The following is a 17664-nucleotide window of genomic DNA, read 5'->3' as shown; positions in this document are numbered from 1 at the left end:
TAAGCTCTCCAGTCTCACTTCTCACAACTCCCCATTAGTATACTTTTGGCTACAAATAACAAATGAGCAGTCACTTAAATCACAAGGATGTATATTGTTTACTTGGCAAGAAGTCTGGGGGGACATGCTTCCAGAGTTGCTTCAGCAGCAGCTCAAGGTCCAGATATTGGTTCCATGTCTCCCCAATTCTCTTGGCCTTCCCCTTATTATCACAAGATGGCTGCCACAGCTCCAGGCATTACACTCACAAATAACAGTGAGGAGATCTCTCTCTCTCTTTTTTTTTTTAAAGATTTATTTATTATTTATTTATTTTAAATTTATTTTTGGCTGTGTCGGGTCTTAGTTGTGGCTTGCGGAATCTTCATTGAGGCACGCGGGCTCTTCATTGTGGTGGGCAGGCTTCTCTCTAGTTGTGGCATGGGGGTTTCTCTTCTCTAGTTGTGGCACGCAGGCTCCAGGGCGCATGGGCTCTGTAGTTGTGGCATGTGGGGTCCAGAGCACGTGGGCTCTGTAATTTGCGGCACGCAGGCTCTCTAGTTGAGGCATGCGAGCTCAGTAGTTGTGACGTGCGGGCTCAGTTGCCCTGCAGCATGCGGGATTCTATTTCCCTATCCAGGGATTGAACCCACGTCCCCTGCATTGTAAGGCAGATTCTTTACCACTGGACCACCAGAGAGGAGCTCTCTTCATTGGCTTCTTTGTTTTAATCTGAAATTTCCAAGGAAATGTCTCCTGACATCTTTTTTGGATGATACTGTGTCATATGGCCTTCTCTAGCTGCAAAGGAGGCTGGTAAATCATATATCTTGCTCTCTCTCTGTAGTGTAAAGCTGGTAAGAGAGAAGTGGATTGCAAATATATGTTGATTAGCCAAACAATATTATCTGCTATATCCCTAACCAAAATCTTGTCCCTCTAATGCAGCAATTCACTCAATGTTCCCCCAGAAGAGCATATAATTTCAGCTTCTATGTCATTGCATATGATGGTTCCCTCTGCCTGGAATGACTTTCCTCACCTTCTTCATCTGGTAAACCCTCACTTACCTTCCAAAATTCAGTTGTGCAACAACTTCCTGTAACATCACTTCCACTCTAAAATCTGGGTTCAACAGACCTCACCTCTGTGAACATAAAGCTTTTCTGATTGATTTCTACATCCTAGAGTCTAGCATGTTACCTAACAGAAAGCAGGTACCCGTTAAATGTTTATTGACTAAATAAATGAGGATAATAATTACCACCTCATAGTTATTATGAAGTTTAAAATGAGATAATTTATGAAAAAAAGTTTTCATATTTTATTTCATAAAAATAATGCATATTATTTTTATGCATAATAATTGATGTAATAAGTAATATCAGCTAGCATTCACTGAGAACTTATTATATGCCTGTCACTATCCTAAAGATCTTACACACCTAACTCATCTAATCCTAACAAAAACCCTATGAAGTAGGTTGATTAGTTAGCATAAGCTAGATCTTGCTGAAGTAACAAATAATACTTACATCTCAGTGGTTTAAACACCAAAAATTTATTTCTCACCCATACTAAACGTCCATTGTAAGTTGAGGGGATCTCTATTCATTTCAAGAATCTGGGAACCCAACCGACCATCCTGTAATTACAACATCCAGGGCACATGGCCTCCTTGGTCTAAGTGGCAGATAAAGAGAGCATGGAAAACCAACCCCAGCTCTAAATGCTTCTGTCTAGAAGTGATACACATCACTTCCACCTACATTTCATTGCTAAGGGCAAGTCCCCTGGTCACGCCTAAGTGCAAGACAGCGTGTGTAACTGAAGGAGTTGGTGAGAGCTGGTAGCGTCTACCACATAGACACTACCTTTAATTAACAGTTTCTCCAAACTGAAGCAGAGCAAGGAGGTAATTAACAGTTTCTCCAAACTGAAGCAGAGAAAGGAGGTAATTTGTCCAAGATCAAGCAGCTGGTAAATGGTTGATCCAGGATTCAAACTTGGCTTTTGTGAATTAGAGCAGAGGTTAGCAAACTTCTATCAAGGGTCAGATAGTGAATATTTTAGGCTTTGCAGGCCACACAATCTCTGTTACAGGGACTCATCTGTGCCGTGGCAGTGCAAAAACAACCACAAACAATACGTAAATGAACGGGCATAGAGGTACTCCGATGAAACTTCATTTGCAAAAATACAGGGTGGGCCTGATTTGGCCGGTGGCTGGCCATGGTTTGCTGACCCTTAAGTGAGAATTCTGGCTCATGACCTCAAGGTTACCCTGAGCTCTGAAGATTGTGAAATGATGAACAAATGTGAGTTATCATAACCATTTGCTACCAAATATCTGCTGCATTCCTCCCTAGCCGGCCAGAGTCCAATGACTTCACACACTTTAATGGGTCACTGAGCTTTCATCCAGCCAAGGTTAAAGGTAACCAGCTTCTCTTTGGGGGCTGGCTAATTATTACTGTACAAGTTTAAAGGGAATGACAGACACAGGTAATTTTCTTACTGAAAATGAGGACAGGAGCATACCAAGGACCAAGCAAGCCAGTATTAAACCCCCATTAGCTGCGTGGGGTCATTCCTAATGGCACATTCACCGATGGGACAATTGTTCTGCTGGCCTGTGCTAACCAGCAATTGAAATCAATGGGAGGCTCTGGGCACAGAAGCAGGTTTTTTTCTGGGCCACCTAACACAGACCTTGTTTTTCCAGCTGACACTCTGCCTGTGTCAGCTAATTCCCGCTTTGGAAAATGCATTCCAGGGCTCATAAAGACTTTAAAGTCACACTATTTTCTCACCATGTTATTAAAACCCAAATGGCTTTGCTTCTTCCTAATATGACCAGATTTCCTGGCTAGCTTAGAAAAAAGGCCCGATTGTCACAGAATCTGGGTTTCCAATTGGAAAGACAAAGCCCGAGGTTTATTTGTGGATTAACTGTTTCTAAATGATTCAAGCACTCTGGTGGGAAAAGAAGAACACGGAGGCGGCAATTTTACGAAACTGCACGTGTGTTTGAAAATCTGTAAGGCAGGATTCAACTTCACCGCTCACTTACTGCCTGCGGGAACCTGGGCAGGTCACTTCACCTCACTGAGCCTCAGTTTCCACGTTTGTAAATTGGCAATAATGAGACCAGTTTCTCAGTGTTGTCCTGAGGGTGGCAACAGGGTGTCAGTGCCCAGGAGGCCCTCCCAGAATGGCAGCTCCCATGGAAGCAGGAAGGTCCTGGGTCTGGCCAAGCCAGAAATAGCTGAGAACTGGCTCTGGAAAACTGGCAGAATCCACCCCAAACTGGGCTTCCCGGTGCTAATTGGAAATTAATCAGGAGAAACAATCACCAGCCAGAACAATTAGGAGAATGAGCTAATGGAACCTGCCCACCCCAAGCCCTGCTCATTCTGGGATGGCAACCAGTCCTCCCCCAGGCCAGTCGGCAGCTGCCTTGAGGAAGGCAGGCTGCATTGGGGCAGAGGGCGAGCGTGCCTTATTTTAGTGGGGCTGTCTTCATCTCCACCATCAGTTCTCACGGATGCTGCACTTAGCTCACCAGAGAGGGCAGCCAGGGCCATCCCTCAGAGGCCTGGAGAGGCCTGTGTATGTCCCCAACAGGGCAGGTCACCAAGAAGCAGGGAAGGGTCAGATGTTGCCCTGGGCCCCAGCTCTCTCATGGCCGAGCTACAGGCAGGGGTTCAGACTAGAAGCTTTAGAAGCATGGATGGGCTTTTGGGACTCAGCTCCACTTTATATACCCCTTTTTCAGATAAGAAAACTGAGGTCCAGAGAGAGTTAGTGATTTGCCTAAGGTCAGGCAGTAGGGTTGTAGTCACGCTAGGAACTGAGCTCAAATCTCTTCCTACTGACCTATCTGCCTTGAAATCCCTTTAGAGATGGGACAGGTACCAGGGTTAGGTTGAAGAGGCTGGGGCTGTGTTTAAAGAGAAGGGAACAGTATGAGGTCAAGAAAACAGATTTCAACAAAATCTTGTAATAATCTATAATGGAAAACAATCTGAAAAAGAATATGTATACACATACATATGTATATATACATACGTATGTATGTATATGTGTATATAACCGAATGACTTTGCTGTGCACTTAAAACTAACACAGCATTGTAAATTAACTATGCTTCAATTTTTTAAAAAAAGATTGCATAATGAATGAATAAATAATGAATAAACACTGACCAGATTCAAAAAAAGAAAACAGATTTCTAAAATTCTGAGATAGGTAAAAGGAAAAATATTTCCTCATGATGATACCCACATTGGAACAAGGGACCCTCTCAATCCCGTCACCCCCAGATTGTATTCAAGTCAAGCTAACCCCCAGTGAGAAGGGGTAGCTGATGAACTAGAAGACTGAACACAAACACTATTTTTGCCCGGTTTGCTTTGTGGAAAACTTTCTCATCCTGGCCCTGCCGTTTCCTGGCTATGTGTCCTTGGGCAAGTCACTTCCCCTCTCTGAGTTCCAAATTCCCCACCTGCAAAACTGGAGTGGTGCTAGAATTGACAATCTTTTGTAAGCTGCAAAGCATTGGACAAACATAAAGCTTTGGCCAAGAGGCTTTTATTTCTTTGTAAAGCAGATTGATGCAGAGATTTCCCAGCTGGTAGCTGGTATCTCCATTCCTTTAAAAAGGGTAGAGAAAAATGCCAAGCAGCCATCCTGCAGAGCCTGGAAGCTCCTTCCTGTTTTAACAGCCTCCCTGTAAACTGTCCAGGGGGTGACCGGCTCTCCTCCACGGAAATCTGCAGTAAATTGCATTCCAGGCCGGCTCACCAATCATCAGCCATTCGATCCTGTTTATCCTGCCCCAGCCTGGAATTTGGCCTCTTACGAAACCCCAGCTCACAAAAAGGAGAACAGGTTGGACCAAAACTGCATAGCCAGTGAAGGAAGCTTTCCAGAAGGCTGGGGGATGTTTATTAAACAGACACGGACCTGGACCCACCCATCAGGTCTCAGCCCCAGAGTCCCAGCTGACCTTTCTGTTGACACTGATTTGAGAGTTTGAGGTGTGATCTGACCCCCAGAAAGGACAGCTCCCCAATTCAGATAATCTGAATTGCCCCAGATAATCAGTAAAGCCAGCTCCCCAATTCAGATAATCGCCTAGCCCCAGGTCTTTACTGCCAATGATGGCAGCACCGCCTTAAATTATTTGCTGGTCACCTTCGGTGGGGGCAGGGATTGTGTAATCCTTACAATCTCTCTAGAAAGGTTTTATAGAAGTGGAAGTTGGGCTTCTGATTCATTGAGTCATTTGCCCAAGGTCACTGAGCCAGGAGGGTGGTGCAGACAGGGCAGCTGCTGTTTGTGGGTGCTGGCATGCTTCCCTGCTTCATGGGGTAACAGATCCAGCTGCCCGTCCACCTGAGCTGGGCACAAGACCCAGGCTAATCCAATCATAAGACCACATCCTCCTGGCAAAATGAGAGAGGAGCATGTGACCAAGCAGGACCAAACAGACACTGTTTTAAGCACTTTACATCTCTGAACAACTTTGCACCTCGTAACAATGCAATGATACTGATTCCCATTTTATAGATGAATAAACTGAGACCCAGAAAGTTAAGTAAAACAGCTGACCTTAAGTGGAAGGGCTGAGAATCAAATAGAGCAGTCTGACGCCAAAGCCCATACTCTTAACCACTAGGCTGGCCTGAGCCTGAATATATCTGGTGTGGACTTGGGCTGTGTGACCAACCATCAGCTTGGCTTCCCTTTCACTTCCACTGCACTGCTTCTCAGGGCTTTTGTTTTTTGTGAGACCTCCCAATCCCTCCTCCACTCTGCTTCTAGGTATCGTTCTAAACAATCTAATCCGGTCCTTCTGCCTCTCACAGCTTCTGAATCATTCTCTGTCTCCTACAGACTCAAGTCCAAGTACTTAGCCTGCCACTGGGTCTGCTCTGCCTTCCCTGAGGGCTCGACTACACACACACACACACACACACACACACCCCCTTGCAGGTAGGCCAAACCAACTACAGTTTCTGCAAAGTGTTAACTTTTCTTCCTAGGGCAGCACTTGCTGTACATGTAATGGGAACCACATATGCAATTTAAAATTTTCTAATAGCCACATTAAGAAAAGTAAAAAGAAAGCAGTAAAAATAATTTTAGCAGCATATTTAATATATTCAAAATATTAACATTTCAGCATGCAATCAATATAAAACAAATTATTAATGAGTTTCTCATTTTGGTTCTAAATGTTCACAATCTGGTATGTATTTTAGACTTATGGCGCATCTCAGTTTGTACTAGACACATGTTTCTAGTGGCTACCGAATTGGACAGTGCAGCTGTAGAGAGAGGCTTCCCAAATGTTTTCAAGTCACAGCACATGTCGGAAACGATCATGCTTGTACGGTCGCCTGGAGTAAATAGTTGACCATGATTAAGGCCAGAGGCAATAGGCCAGGTATCCCAGTGTTCCCCCACCCTGCCAAATCCCCTTAAGGTCTGGACCATATGCGTATCAGGGAAAGGCATCTTGTCTGGGGGTTTCAGCCCCATTTTCCCTTGAAGCTGAAGCCGGATGCCCTTGTCTTCAGGATCCTGCTGAGGATGAGGGATCAATTTCTGGGCATACACATCTCCAGCCGCGATATACGGGCTGTGAAACTCTGTGCTGGAACTTCCAAGCTTTTGTTGCCTTTCTTCCTTCACTTCTTTGCACCACTTCACTGCCTTCTGCTAAGCACCACAGCCTGCCCCGTGGCTTCATAAGCAGCAAGTTAGGCCAGTGGTTCTCAAAGTGCAGTTCTTGGGCTGGCGGCGTCAGCATCACCTGACTCTTGGCAGAGATGAAAATCCTTGGATCCTACTAGCCCAGACCTACTGAATCAGAAGTTCTAGGGCTGGAACCCAGCCGTCTGTGTTTAAGAAGCCCTCTAAGTGACCCCGATGCTCTCTAGGCACAAAAGTAATAATAATAATATCAACAACAATACTTTCCATTCACTGAGTGCTTTTTGTGGCCATTCACTTACTAAACGACTTACAGGCAATCCTAGGGTGCCAAAACCAGCCCCATGTTACAGAAGAGGAAACTGAGGCATAGAGATGAGTGACTTGGCCAGGCCACACAGCTATTTCACATCCATGGACTGGAAAATGACTTTTTTTTTTTTTTTTGGTTTTTACAAAATATCAGCTGATGACAAGCAGTCAAGTTAGGTGAGTAGATTTTAGTGGAAATTTAGGGGTCAAAGGAAGGAAGATTAGCTCAAAGCACACAGCCTTCCACCATCTTGCTGGCACTTAAGTCATCTCTTCCCTTCTGTTATGGCCGGCATGCTTTATCCCCCCAAATCCATGTGTCGAAACCCTAACTTCCAATGGGATAGTATTAGGAGGAGGGGTTGGGAGGTGATTAGGTCATGAGGGTGGAGCCCCATGATGGGATTAGTGCCTTTATAGGAAGAGGAAGAGAGCTATTCCTTTCTCTCTGCTCTGTGCCATAGGAGGACACAGAAAGAAGATGGCAGACCACGAAGAGGATCTACATCAGAACCTAACCATGCCGGCGCCCCGATCTAGACTTCTCAGCCTCCAGAACTGTGAGAAATAAATGTTTGCCATTTAAACCACCTAGTCAATGGTATTCCATTAGAGGAGTCAAGCTGTCTGAGACATCTTCCCATCTATCTCCGTTACGTTCTCCCTCCTTCCTAGAATTCCTAAAATTCAGAATTCTAAATTCTTTTCCCTTTGTTATCTAAAGTAGTTCAGCATCTCCTCCCAAATATGGGTGGCATGAAATAGCAGTTGGTGTCAGGGTTGATGGGGCCTTGTAAGACATACATCTTCTGTGGTCTTTTTTTTTTTTTTTTAACTATTATTGGAGTACAGTTGATTTACAATGTTGTGTTAGTTTCAGGTGTACAGCAAAGTGATTCAGTTATACATATACACATATTCATTCTTATTCAGATTCTTTTCCAATGTAGGTTATTATAGAATACTGAGTAGAATTCCCTGTGCTATACAGTAGGTCCTTTTTGGTTATCTATTTTATATATAGTAGTGTATGTATGTTAATCCCTCTTCTGTATTCTTCTTGGTGTCCATTCTGCTGTGGACTGCCCACTTTAGTCTGGTCCCTGGATTGGTGCCTGCCAAGGGTAACTCTTCTCACTGGCCTTTGGGGCACTGGGTGGCCACTATCGCTGAAGTCCGTGATCCAGCTATTTGCCTCTGGTTTTAAAACCCATTCACACTAGCCCTTCTCTGTGTCTCAGTGTCCCTTGCTGGGGCCCCTGGGAACTTGCCAAAACCTCGCACACCTCATGCCGCCTCGGGTTCATTTATCCAGCTGCCCGCTTCTGTCCCTGCACTGTTGGGACATGCGCTGTTGTCCCTGACAGCTGGACATGACCTTGTGTAGTGTCCCCCTTCAGCTGTGCAGCCTGCCCACCGTGCCCAGGAAAGCAAGTCACAAGCACTCCTCCTCCCCCACCCCATCCCCTGTTCTCAGCATCCTCCCTCCCACCTGGATGTGTCTACCATGTCCTCCTTTGGCTGTCCTCTCTGACCTGGGAAAACCAGACACACATCCTTCTGGCCTCTTCATTTCAGCCTCCTCTTCTCCATGGAACAATCACACGGGCGCAGAAGGGGCGGGTCTCCCCTTCCTTGCCTCCTTCAGCTCAGGACTTCATGGCAATCTAATCTTCTCCTCTATCCTGGGGTGGCCTTCACCCTGCTCCTTCCCTGAGGCCATGATAGATAGAGCAGGCAGACAACAGCAACACTTCCAACAACTTGCCAATCAATGGTGGAAGATCTGGGCTTCCCTGGTGGCGCAGTGGTTGTGAATCTGCCTGCCAATGCAGGGCACACGGGTTCGAGCCCTGGTCTGGGAAGATCCCACATGCCGCGGATCAACTGGGCCCGTGAGCCACAACTACTGAGCCTGCGCGTCTGGAGCCTGTGCTCTGCAACAAGAGAGGCCACGACAGTGAGAGGCCCGCGCACCGCGATGAAGAGTGGCCCCCACTTGCCGCAACTAGAGAAAGCCCTCGCACAGAAGCAAAGACCCAACATAGTCATAAATAAATAAATAAATAAAATAAAATAAAATAAAATAAATAGTGGAAGATCCACAAATATTATCCTGCCTTCAACTGCTTTTCCAAACATTTCCCAGTGCTCAGCAGAACAAAGGGTTGCTATTCAACAGTCACCACCTTCCTGAGAAGGCAGTCAGGGTTAGAAATGACAATTTTTTCATACATTGTGATGATTACATACAGGAGTGATGATTACCATGTTAATGATTCATTTAGTCCGCCATGGAAGAGAGGGAAAATACAAACAATGCAATTAAGAAACGCACTTGGCGTTGGCTTATAAGCTACCGTCTCCTCCTCCGCCTCAATGAGGCATGGCAGAAACCCGCCTCTCAAACTCAGTCCCCGCAGTCACAATCTCCTGCACTCTCCTTCCCTTAGATCTACCCAAGATACTCGTTTTCATTCAATTTCCCCCACCAAACAACTCATCGCAGAAATGGAAACAAAAACAACATTGAAGTACCAACTTCACCTATTCTGACAAAACACATAAAGTGATGATCATATTCAGCGCGTGAACCCATTGACGACAACTTGGCAGTGAGCTGCCGGAGCTATTAAACAATGTTCATCCCCTTTGACCTAGAATTTATCCTACAGACATAATTCCTGAAAGGAGAAACTGTCACACCCATGTTCACTGTGGTGATATCTCTAATAGCTACAAATTGGTAACCTCAGAACCAAATGACAGGGGAAAGGTGAGGGAAAATACAGTCCTTTGAAGCAGTGTAATATTATGCAGTCATTAAAACTGACGGGAAGATTAGGCAGCAACATCAAAAGTGCTTGTAATTTAATGTTCAGCATAAAAAGGCAGAATACCAAATTGTCTCCCTGCAAGTTCTCCCAGACCCCCCGACAGCCCGCGTTAACCAGTTCCTGACCAGTCTGGTCTTTCCTCCCTATCTTCCTGTCTAGCCCAGTTCAGGCCTCATCCTTGCTAGCGTGCATGCAATGGAATTTCTCATTTTCTGTCTACATGTCCACCTCTGGCCCTAGATGATGCATTTTAGGAGGAAAGGCACTCTGTTTTCTCTCTCCTGCTGCGTGACCTTAAAAAATGCTTAATAAATGTTTACTGAATTAAAGAATCAATGACAGTAACTGACTACTGTTTATTGAGCACTTACTATGTGGCGGGCATAGTGATCAGCATTTCCCATGCATTATGTCACGTTATTTTATTCTGAGATAATCTTTTGAAGTTGATACTATTATTATCCCCATTGTACAGATGAGAAATTGGAGTTCAGAGAAGTTGTCACACGTTCAAGGCCATGCATTTGATAAGGAAAGGAGACAGAACTTGAATCCAGCTCTGTCTGACTTCTGAGCCAGTGTTCTATTTATCTTAAGGTACACAAGTGTGTGTATGTGTGTGTGTGTATCTATATCATCATAGCATCCACAGAGAACATGGGAAGAAAATCTGGATGATTTACTTGGCTGGCGAGTAGTGAGATGAGGGGTAATTTTTTTTTTTTCTGTTTTGTATACCATTTCTTTAAATGTTAGGGTGGCCTGAAAAGAGAGGAATATACTGAAGTTTCCAAGCCCTTGTAGGGTTGAGTCTGGGTAACCTGAATATCTTAAAGGGAGATACCATGTTGGTCATTTAAGTCCTTTTCCGCTGTCAGGGCCCAGGAGACATTCAGCTGCAAAGAGCCAGTCATGTGTAAGACCCAGGCCTGTGATGCGAGTCAGGAGAAGAAAGCATCAGCTGACCTGTGGCATGCTGCTGAGCGCGTCTGGCTCGCCTGCCCACGGCACAGGGGCAAGTATTTGCTCACCAGTCCTGCTACTCTGCTCTCGCCGCCTTTGGTGGGAGCTGCCCGGCTGATGTTTCGGGGCGTATCTCATCACTGGGGTGTGAGTGCTGGGCGGAGGCAGGGGCGCATGGAGGATGGAAGCACACTCCATGCCACCCTATCCGTGGAAGTCCCAAGGGCTAGAAGGCTGATGCTGCCTCTAACTGAGATGAGACAATTCAAAGAAGGTATTCATCACAGTGCGTTAAGCTTGCATCTCATTACTGTACCACTCTGCCTGTGTGTCATGAGTTAATATATTTAATAAATCCTGTAATTATCTTGTGAATAGCATAATTATATTGCTTTGGAATTTTTTTTCAGTGTTGAAAGCATACATTTGGCAAATGCAAATGTTTAAAATATATCTCAATTTTCCTCAATTTTGTTTCAGCAGATCTTCATTTTTTAAAACTTTGCTCAGACATACTGAAAAAATTGAAGTGGCCCAGGGCTGTTTTATTTTCTGAGAAATCCAGGCCCCCGGTGTCTGAGTTCGTATGGTTTGGAGAAGCTTGTAGCTCTTAGTGGGTTTTGGACCATTCAGGGTGCTTGCAAACGGATCCTATTCTTCATGTTGGAAATAAAATAAGATGAAAAGAAACAAAATTTAGGTTTATAAAAGAGCAGTGGGGAACTTTTATTTTAAAATAGGGATCAAATCCATTCATTTTCATCTGCTTTTTCCTCAAACAGCACTAAAATGACAAAGGAATATAAAAGGTATAGTTTACCAAAAAATAGGAACTCAGATATATCAATTAATTTTATGAAAAGGGACAACATACTGGTGAATAGTAATCAGCTTTACCAACCAGAGAAAGCTTTAACCTAAGCCTACAAGAGAGAAGTCAGAGGACCCCAAAACATCTCAGGAATTGGATAGCAGGTAGCTTGGAGATGGGGTGAGGAGTGGAGCTGAAAATAATAGGAATGGTTGCAGAAGTAGGAGACAGCAAATACCACCACCACCACCATCACCATTGCCACCATCACCACAACCACCACCAGCAGCACCATCAGCACCACCACCATCACCACCATCACCATCACCACCATCACCACCACCACCATTACCACCATCACCACAACCACCATCACCAGCACCACCAGCACCACCACCACCATCACCACCATCAACATTACCACCATCACCACAACCACCACCATCACCAGCACCACCAGCACCACCATCACCATCACCATCACCACCAGCACCAACATCACCACCACCACCAGCACCACCATCAGCACCACCACCATTCCTTCCCTCAGCTGGTAAATGCAGACAACAAAAGCCTGGATGCTTATCTTTGGGGGGAAGATGAATTGGAGAGATCTTCCTACAGCTCAGGTCAGGTGCAAAAGACTATTTTACAGAGGTATTAAATGTAAGTCTCCATATTGAATACAGAGATCCCTCCTGGGTACCAGGGTAATAACCCCCAGGCAGGAGGTTCAAGGACTCCTCTCTAGGGAAGCTAACTAGCCTAAGAGCAAAACCAATTCACCACTTTTTTGCACAAGAGTGAAGCTCACCAATCAACAAGCCTCACTGATGAGTTTTCAAACAGCTTTTCAGCTCTTAACCATGAACAGCAGCCAAAGCCTCTGGAGCAAAACAAACAGAAAAGAGGGGAACACAAAAGTGACAGAGATGATGCTGAGGGCAAAAGAAAACTGCCAAGGAACAAGAAGAAGAACAATAGCAATGATATCCTCAGAAAGGGAGGGCTGGCAACCCCATCCCTAAGACAAGAATAAGAGGCTGTATAAATGAAAGGTCAGAGGATAAGAAAGAGCCCTTTTGAAAAAGGAGAACAAAATAGGGACTCTAAAGACCTTTGCCCTCCCAGACTTTAGGGAGGATAACACATCGGAAAACTAAGCCCCAGCTTTGGGCAGCAGGGCACCTTGTTCCCATCAATCTCTGGCAAAGATGCATTTGAAAACTGGTGGATTTGGCTACCAGGTTAGGTCCTGGTACTTATTGTACATCTGTGCAACAATCCTTTAGGTATGAATTATTATCCTCATTTGATACATAGAATCTCAAAAAGATACAGTTTTAGATAGAAACATGAAATAGTCAGTTTTGCAGGTCATTGCAGTTTCTATGGTTCAACCTAATATTTGGTCTAAGGTCACACTACGACGTTTTTGGCCAAAGACAAAAACGTTAAAAGAGAAGACATCATCATCCGGGGGTCTCAAATTGCTGTTTTTCTCACGTGGTATCCTTGAATGTAAAAGGAAAAAGAATGTATATTTTGATAAAGGTTGCCGAAACCCTCTTTCCTAGCTTGTCTGTGGCTGGTTTGCAGCAAAACCATAGCGTTAATGGTGAGTGAGTCCGTGTATGTGTAGGGGGAGGGGCGGGGTTAGGTGAAGAAATCAAATTATTGCATTGCCCAACGTCACAAAGAGACAGCGTTTGTGTGTTGGTGGGAGTGTGGGTTGGATACAGAAAGCTCTCTGCTGGATCTTTTCTTCAGGTTGACCCTGTATGGATGTGCAGTTCTTGGTAGAAAAGCACAGCTCTTTCGGTGACAGGCACCAACCAAGGAACTTCCTTTTTTCTTATGATTGCCCTTGTAAACTGTTAGCTTGACTCCTTTTTCCCAGCTATCTTGGATAAAATCTTTGAGAGGTGGAAATTCAGCCATCGTTTCTTTGGTCACTTATCTTACATAGTAACAAATCTTCCCCAGACACTTATGTTCCCAAGAATAGTCTCATTTCCATAATTAAAATTTCCAGTTTGGATAATTAAAGGAACTCCAAATTTTATTTAAAGTGAAGGTGTGTCTCCTCCCCCAAGTTGGGGTCTGCTTAGGGCCCCTGCCCAGGCCATCTTTGGCTCCTCCAGGTAAAATGGAAGGTGGGGCTGGGTAGAGCTCATCTTTCTATGGTTCCTGGTACCCATGGTCCCTGGCTTTGGTTTCCCCTGGCTCTGGCAGAGGGTTAAGCCTGACTCTTTCTCTCCTGGGTATCCCATGGGTCCTTGAAAACCTTACCATTGGGGGTGTCCCAACGGCAGTTACTGTAAGGCACAGATCATCTCTGCTGGCTGGCTGTGTACCAGCTTCACCTCTTATAGACTCCTCATTGGGGTCATTGCATCTGGGTGGCCTTTTTGGACAAAGCCTCCAGCCAGCTCTCTCTTCTGCACGATCCACACACCCATGGGAAATGCTCATGCATTCTCTGCCCCACCATATGTCTGGAGTGATGGCCGTTCCCAGCTCAGCACCCCTCCGCTCTTCTTTCCCCAGCCCAGCCTCATCTTGACCACTGACCTCTTGGATGGGGAGCAAACACCAGCCCTATATGTTCCCCCAAACTCCAGGGGCAAAGGCCAAGCTCTCCAAGTGGTCCTCTGAAGGTCTCAGATGGGAAGGAAGTACTCCCTCCCATCTCTTGCCTTGAGGCGGGGCCGAGAGCATTCTGACTTCTCCCAAGAGGGTCTTTCCTCTCAACTTTTTCAGTCTCAACGCTTTGATACCCTCGAGTGGGTGTTGGGCTCAGGGTTACAAAGCTAGATTTTGTCCCCCACCTCTGTAGGTCCTGCGTAGGTGGAGGAGTTCATCATTTTGCGGTAGAATGGGTCCTCTTTTGGTAAATTGACATTCCATCAATGTGCTCCATGAGCAAATATGTGCTTGGTAGGTGTGGGAGCAGAAGAAAAGGCTTGTACATGGGTCTGTTTGTGCCTGTGAGAGTATGCAGGGCCGGATGTCTGTACGTAGATACACACTGTGTGTTCGGCGTGTGGAAATGATCTCAGTAGGTGTATGCCTGGTGTGGGCACGCACGCATGTGTGTGTATGTGAAGCATGTACTTGAGCTATATGTGCACATCCAGATCTCATCTATAAACACCAAACAGTGGGTTTTCCCCGTAGCCTCACATGTGCCAATACACGAGGCTCCCTCCACGACCCCTCTGGTAAGTTGTGGGAAGCCAAAGTGCCTGAGACCAGAGCGTGGGTCCTCACCAGCCTGGGAGGCGGACATACCCTTCTTACAGGCAGGCACACTGGGAGGGAACAGCAGTCACAGCTGCCCTTAAGTAGAGCAAGGCACTGGTCTCCCTCCCCTACTGAGGAGACCTAGAACAATGATTTAATTTGCCTTAGAGCAAAAAGCTCCTCTTCTGGTTTTGCCTCTCAGTTGAATGCAAGGGGGAGAGAGCAAGAGATTCCTGCAAAGATTATGGCATTTGTGAAGCGAGCTTATTTCCCCTCCTCTTTGCACGTGAGCCACACGAGCCGTCCATGTGAGTCTTAAGTCCCTACCATGTGACTCTCATTCTCATGTTGGTGGTGTCACGGAGCAGCTAGAGCCATTGCACCAAGGTTAGTGTGTGTGTGTGTGTGTGTGTGTGTGTGTATGCGCGTGCGCACGCATTTTCGGGGCCTCGGAAGTGCCAATGAACGTCGCTGGAATATGTCTTTCTGGAGAGCCGGGGACCCATTTCCATGGTAACGTACAGAGAAAGCCAGGGACTCGGGGAAAAGTTGCCAGATGCCATGACCAGGGCAGGCTTGCCACAGTGCACAGGAAGGAAAATTCCCAGGTTGAGTGGAGAGGGCTGGGAGAGAGGTTCGTGCTCTGCTTGTAAAGAATTTGCTGTGCGCTCTGCCGCATGTCACCGGCAAACCCAGCACCCCAGGGAGAAGTGTTTGCGTTTCTCCTATCCTTTTCCCAGAGAATCCAGGAGTCCACCCTGGTACCCTGGGCACACAGCAACCCTTTTAGTAAAGGTGCCAGCTGCAGGGGCTGGCTGTAGACAAGGACTTGACTGCAGAAATGGGGAAAAAACCCTGTCAGTCTCATTGTCCTGGTTGGGCCAGGCCGTGGGATTACCCAGTAAACTCCTCTGGAGTGTTTAGATTTGAGGTGATTAAGACAGCGATGCTCTTTCTTCTAGGAAAGACACAACACAGTGAATCTCAACCACTCATAGACTCTTTTCTTTCTTTTTTTTTTTTTAATTTATTTTTGGCTGCGTTGGGTCTTCTTTGCTGCGCGCAGGCTTTCTCTAGTTGCGGCGAGCGGGGGCTACTCTTTGTTGCGGTGCGCGGGCTTCTCATTGTGGTGGCTTCTCTTGTTGCAGAGCTCTGGCTCTAGGCGTGCAGGCTTCAGTAGTTGTGGCACGCGGGCTCCAGAGCGCAGGCTCAGTAGTTGTGGGCTTACTTGCTCCTCAGCATGTGGGATCTTCCTGGACCAGGGCTCGAACCCGTGTCCCCTGCATTAGCAGGCGGATTCTTAACCACTGCACCACCAGGGAAGTCCCCATTCATAGACTCTTACAGCTTGAGAACCCCTGCAGGTCACCACCTCTTTGCAGATGGGCACACTGAGTTCATGCATTCATTCACTGGGCACATATGTACCGAGGACCCACTGTGTGCTTGAGATGGGCTCTGGGAAGACAGTAGGTCATGAAGCAGGCAAGATCCCGGCCCACACAAAGCTGACATTTCATGGGGGGAGGGTATTGATGATGATCAAGATTAATAAGTGTGATACGTAGCACGTCAGATGGTGATAGAAGCTATGGAGAAAAATATAGCAAGGTAAAGGGCATAGAGGGGGAGGGGCAGTCCTAGAGAGACATTCCCCTTCATAAGGGAGGCAGAAAGGCCTCGCTGATAAGATGACCTGTGAGGAGAGATCTGAAAAAGTGGAGGGAGCACACTATAGAGATATCAGCAGGAAGAGCATTCTGGGTTCCGGGAGGGCAAGTGCAAAAGCCCTGGGGCAGGAGCCTGCTAAGCGTGTTCAAAGAATTGCAGGAAGTGCAGAGAGGCTGGAGCAGAGGGCCAGTAGGAGGGTGGTAGGAGTCAAGGTCACAGGGGTAACAGGCCAATGATGTGGGCTCTGAGGGCCTCTGTAAGGGCTTTGTTTTGCCCTGAGTAAAAAGAGAGGTCATTGGGGGTTTTGATCACAGAAGACACATGATATTACTTACATTTGTTTTTTCCAAAAAAATTTTTATTGTGGTGAAATACACATAAAATTTACTATCTTGCCATTTTTAAGTGTACAGTTCGGTCGTATTAAATATATTCACAGTGTTGTGCAACCACAACCAGCATCCAGCTCCATAATTCGTTTCATTTTTTAAAAGTGAAACTCATTAAACAGCAACTCCCCATTTCCTCTCCCTACAGCTCGGCAACCACCACTCTACTTTCCGTCTCTACGATTTCGCCTACTCTAAGTATTGCATATGAGTGGAATCATACAGTATTTGTCTTTCTGTGACTGGTTTATTTCACTTAGCATAATGTCTTCAAGGTTCATCCATGTTATAACATGGACTGGAATTTTCTTCTTTTTCACAACTGAATAATATTCTACTGTATGTGTACACCACATTTTTTTCATCCATTCATCCATCAGTGGACACGTGGGTTATTTCTACCTTTTGGCTATTGTGAATACTGCTGCTATGAATATGAATGTGCATGTATCTCTCCAAGATCTTGCTTTCAATTATTTAGGATATGTACCTGAAGCCCAGATTCTTAACCAGTGCCCTGTCAACACGGTGATGCCTGGGCGAGGGGCGGTCTTGCCTTAATGGAGCACGTCTAATAGGCATCGGACATGTAGCTCCAGGTGTTAAGGGACACAGGTGGCCGAGCCTACTGTGTGACCCAAAGGGGGAAAAGTAACAAAGAAGATCCAGACTCTGCCCCTGAGATGCTCACAGAGTATAAAAAAGGAGCCAACCCTATTAACCAAAGGGACTT

This window comes from Balaenoptera acutorostrata, chromosome 2 (genome assembly GCF_949987535.1).
Source record: "Balaenoptera acutorostrata chromosome 2, mBalAcu1.1, whole genome shotgun sequence".
NCBI classification, from domain to species: domain Eukaryota; kingdom Metazoa; phylum Chordata; class Mammalia; order Artiodactyla; family Balaenopteridae; genus Balaenoptera; species Balaenoptera acutorostrata.
This window is presented reverse-complemented; position numbering follows the sequence as displayed.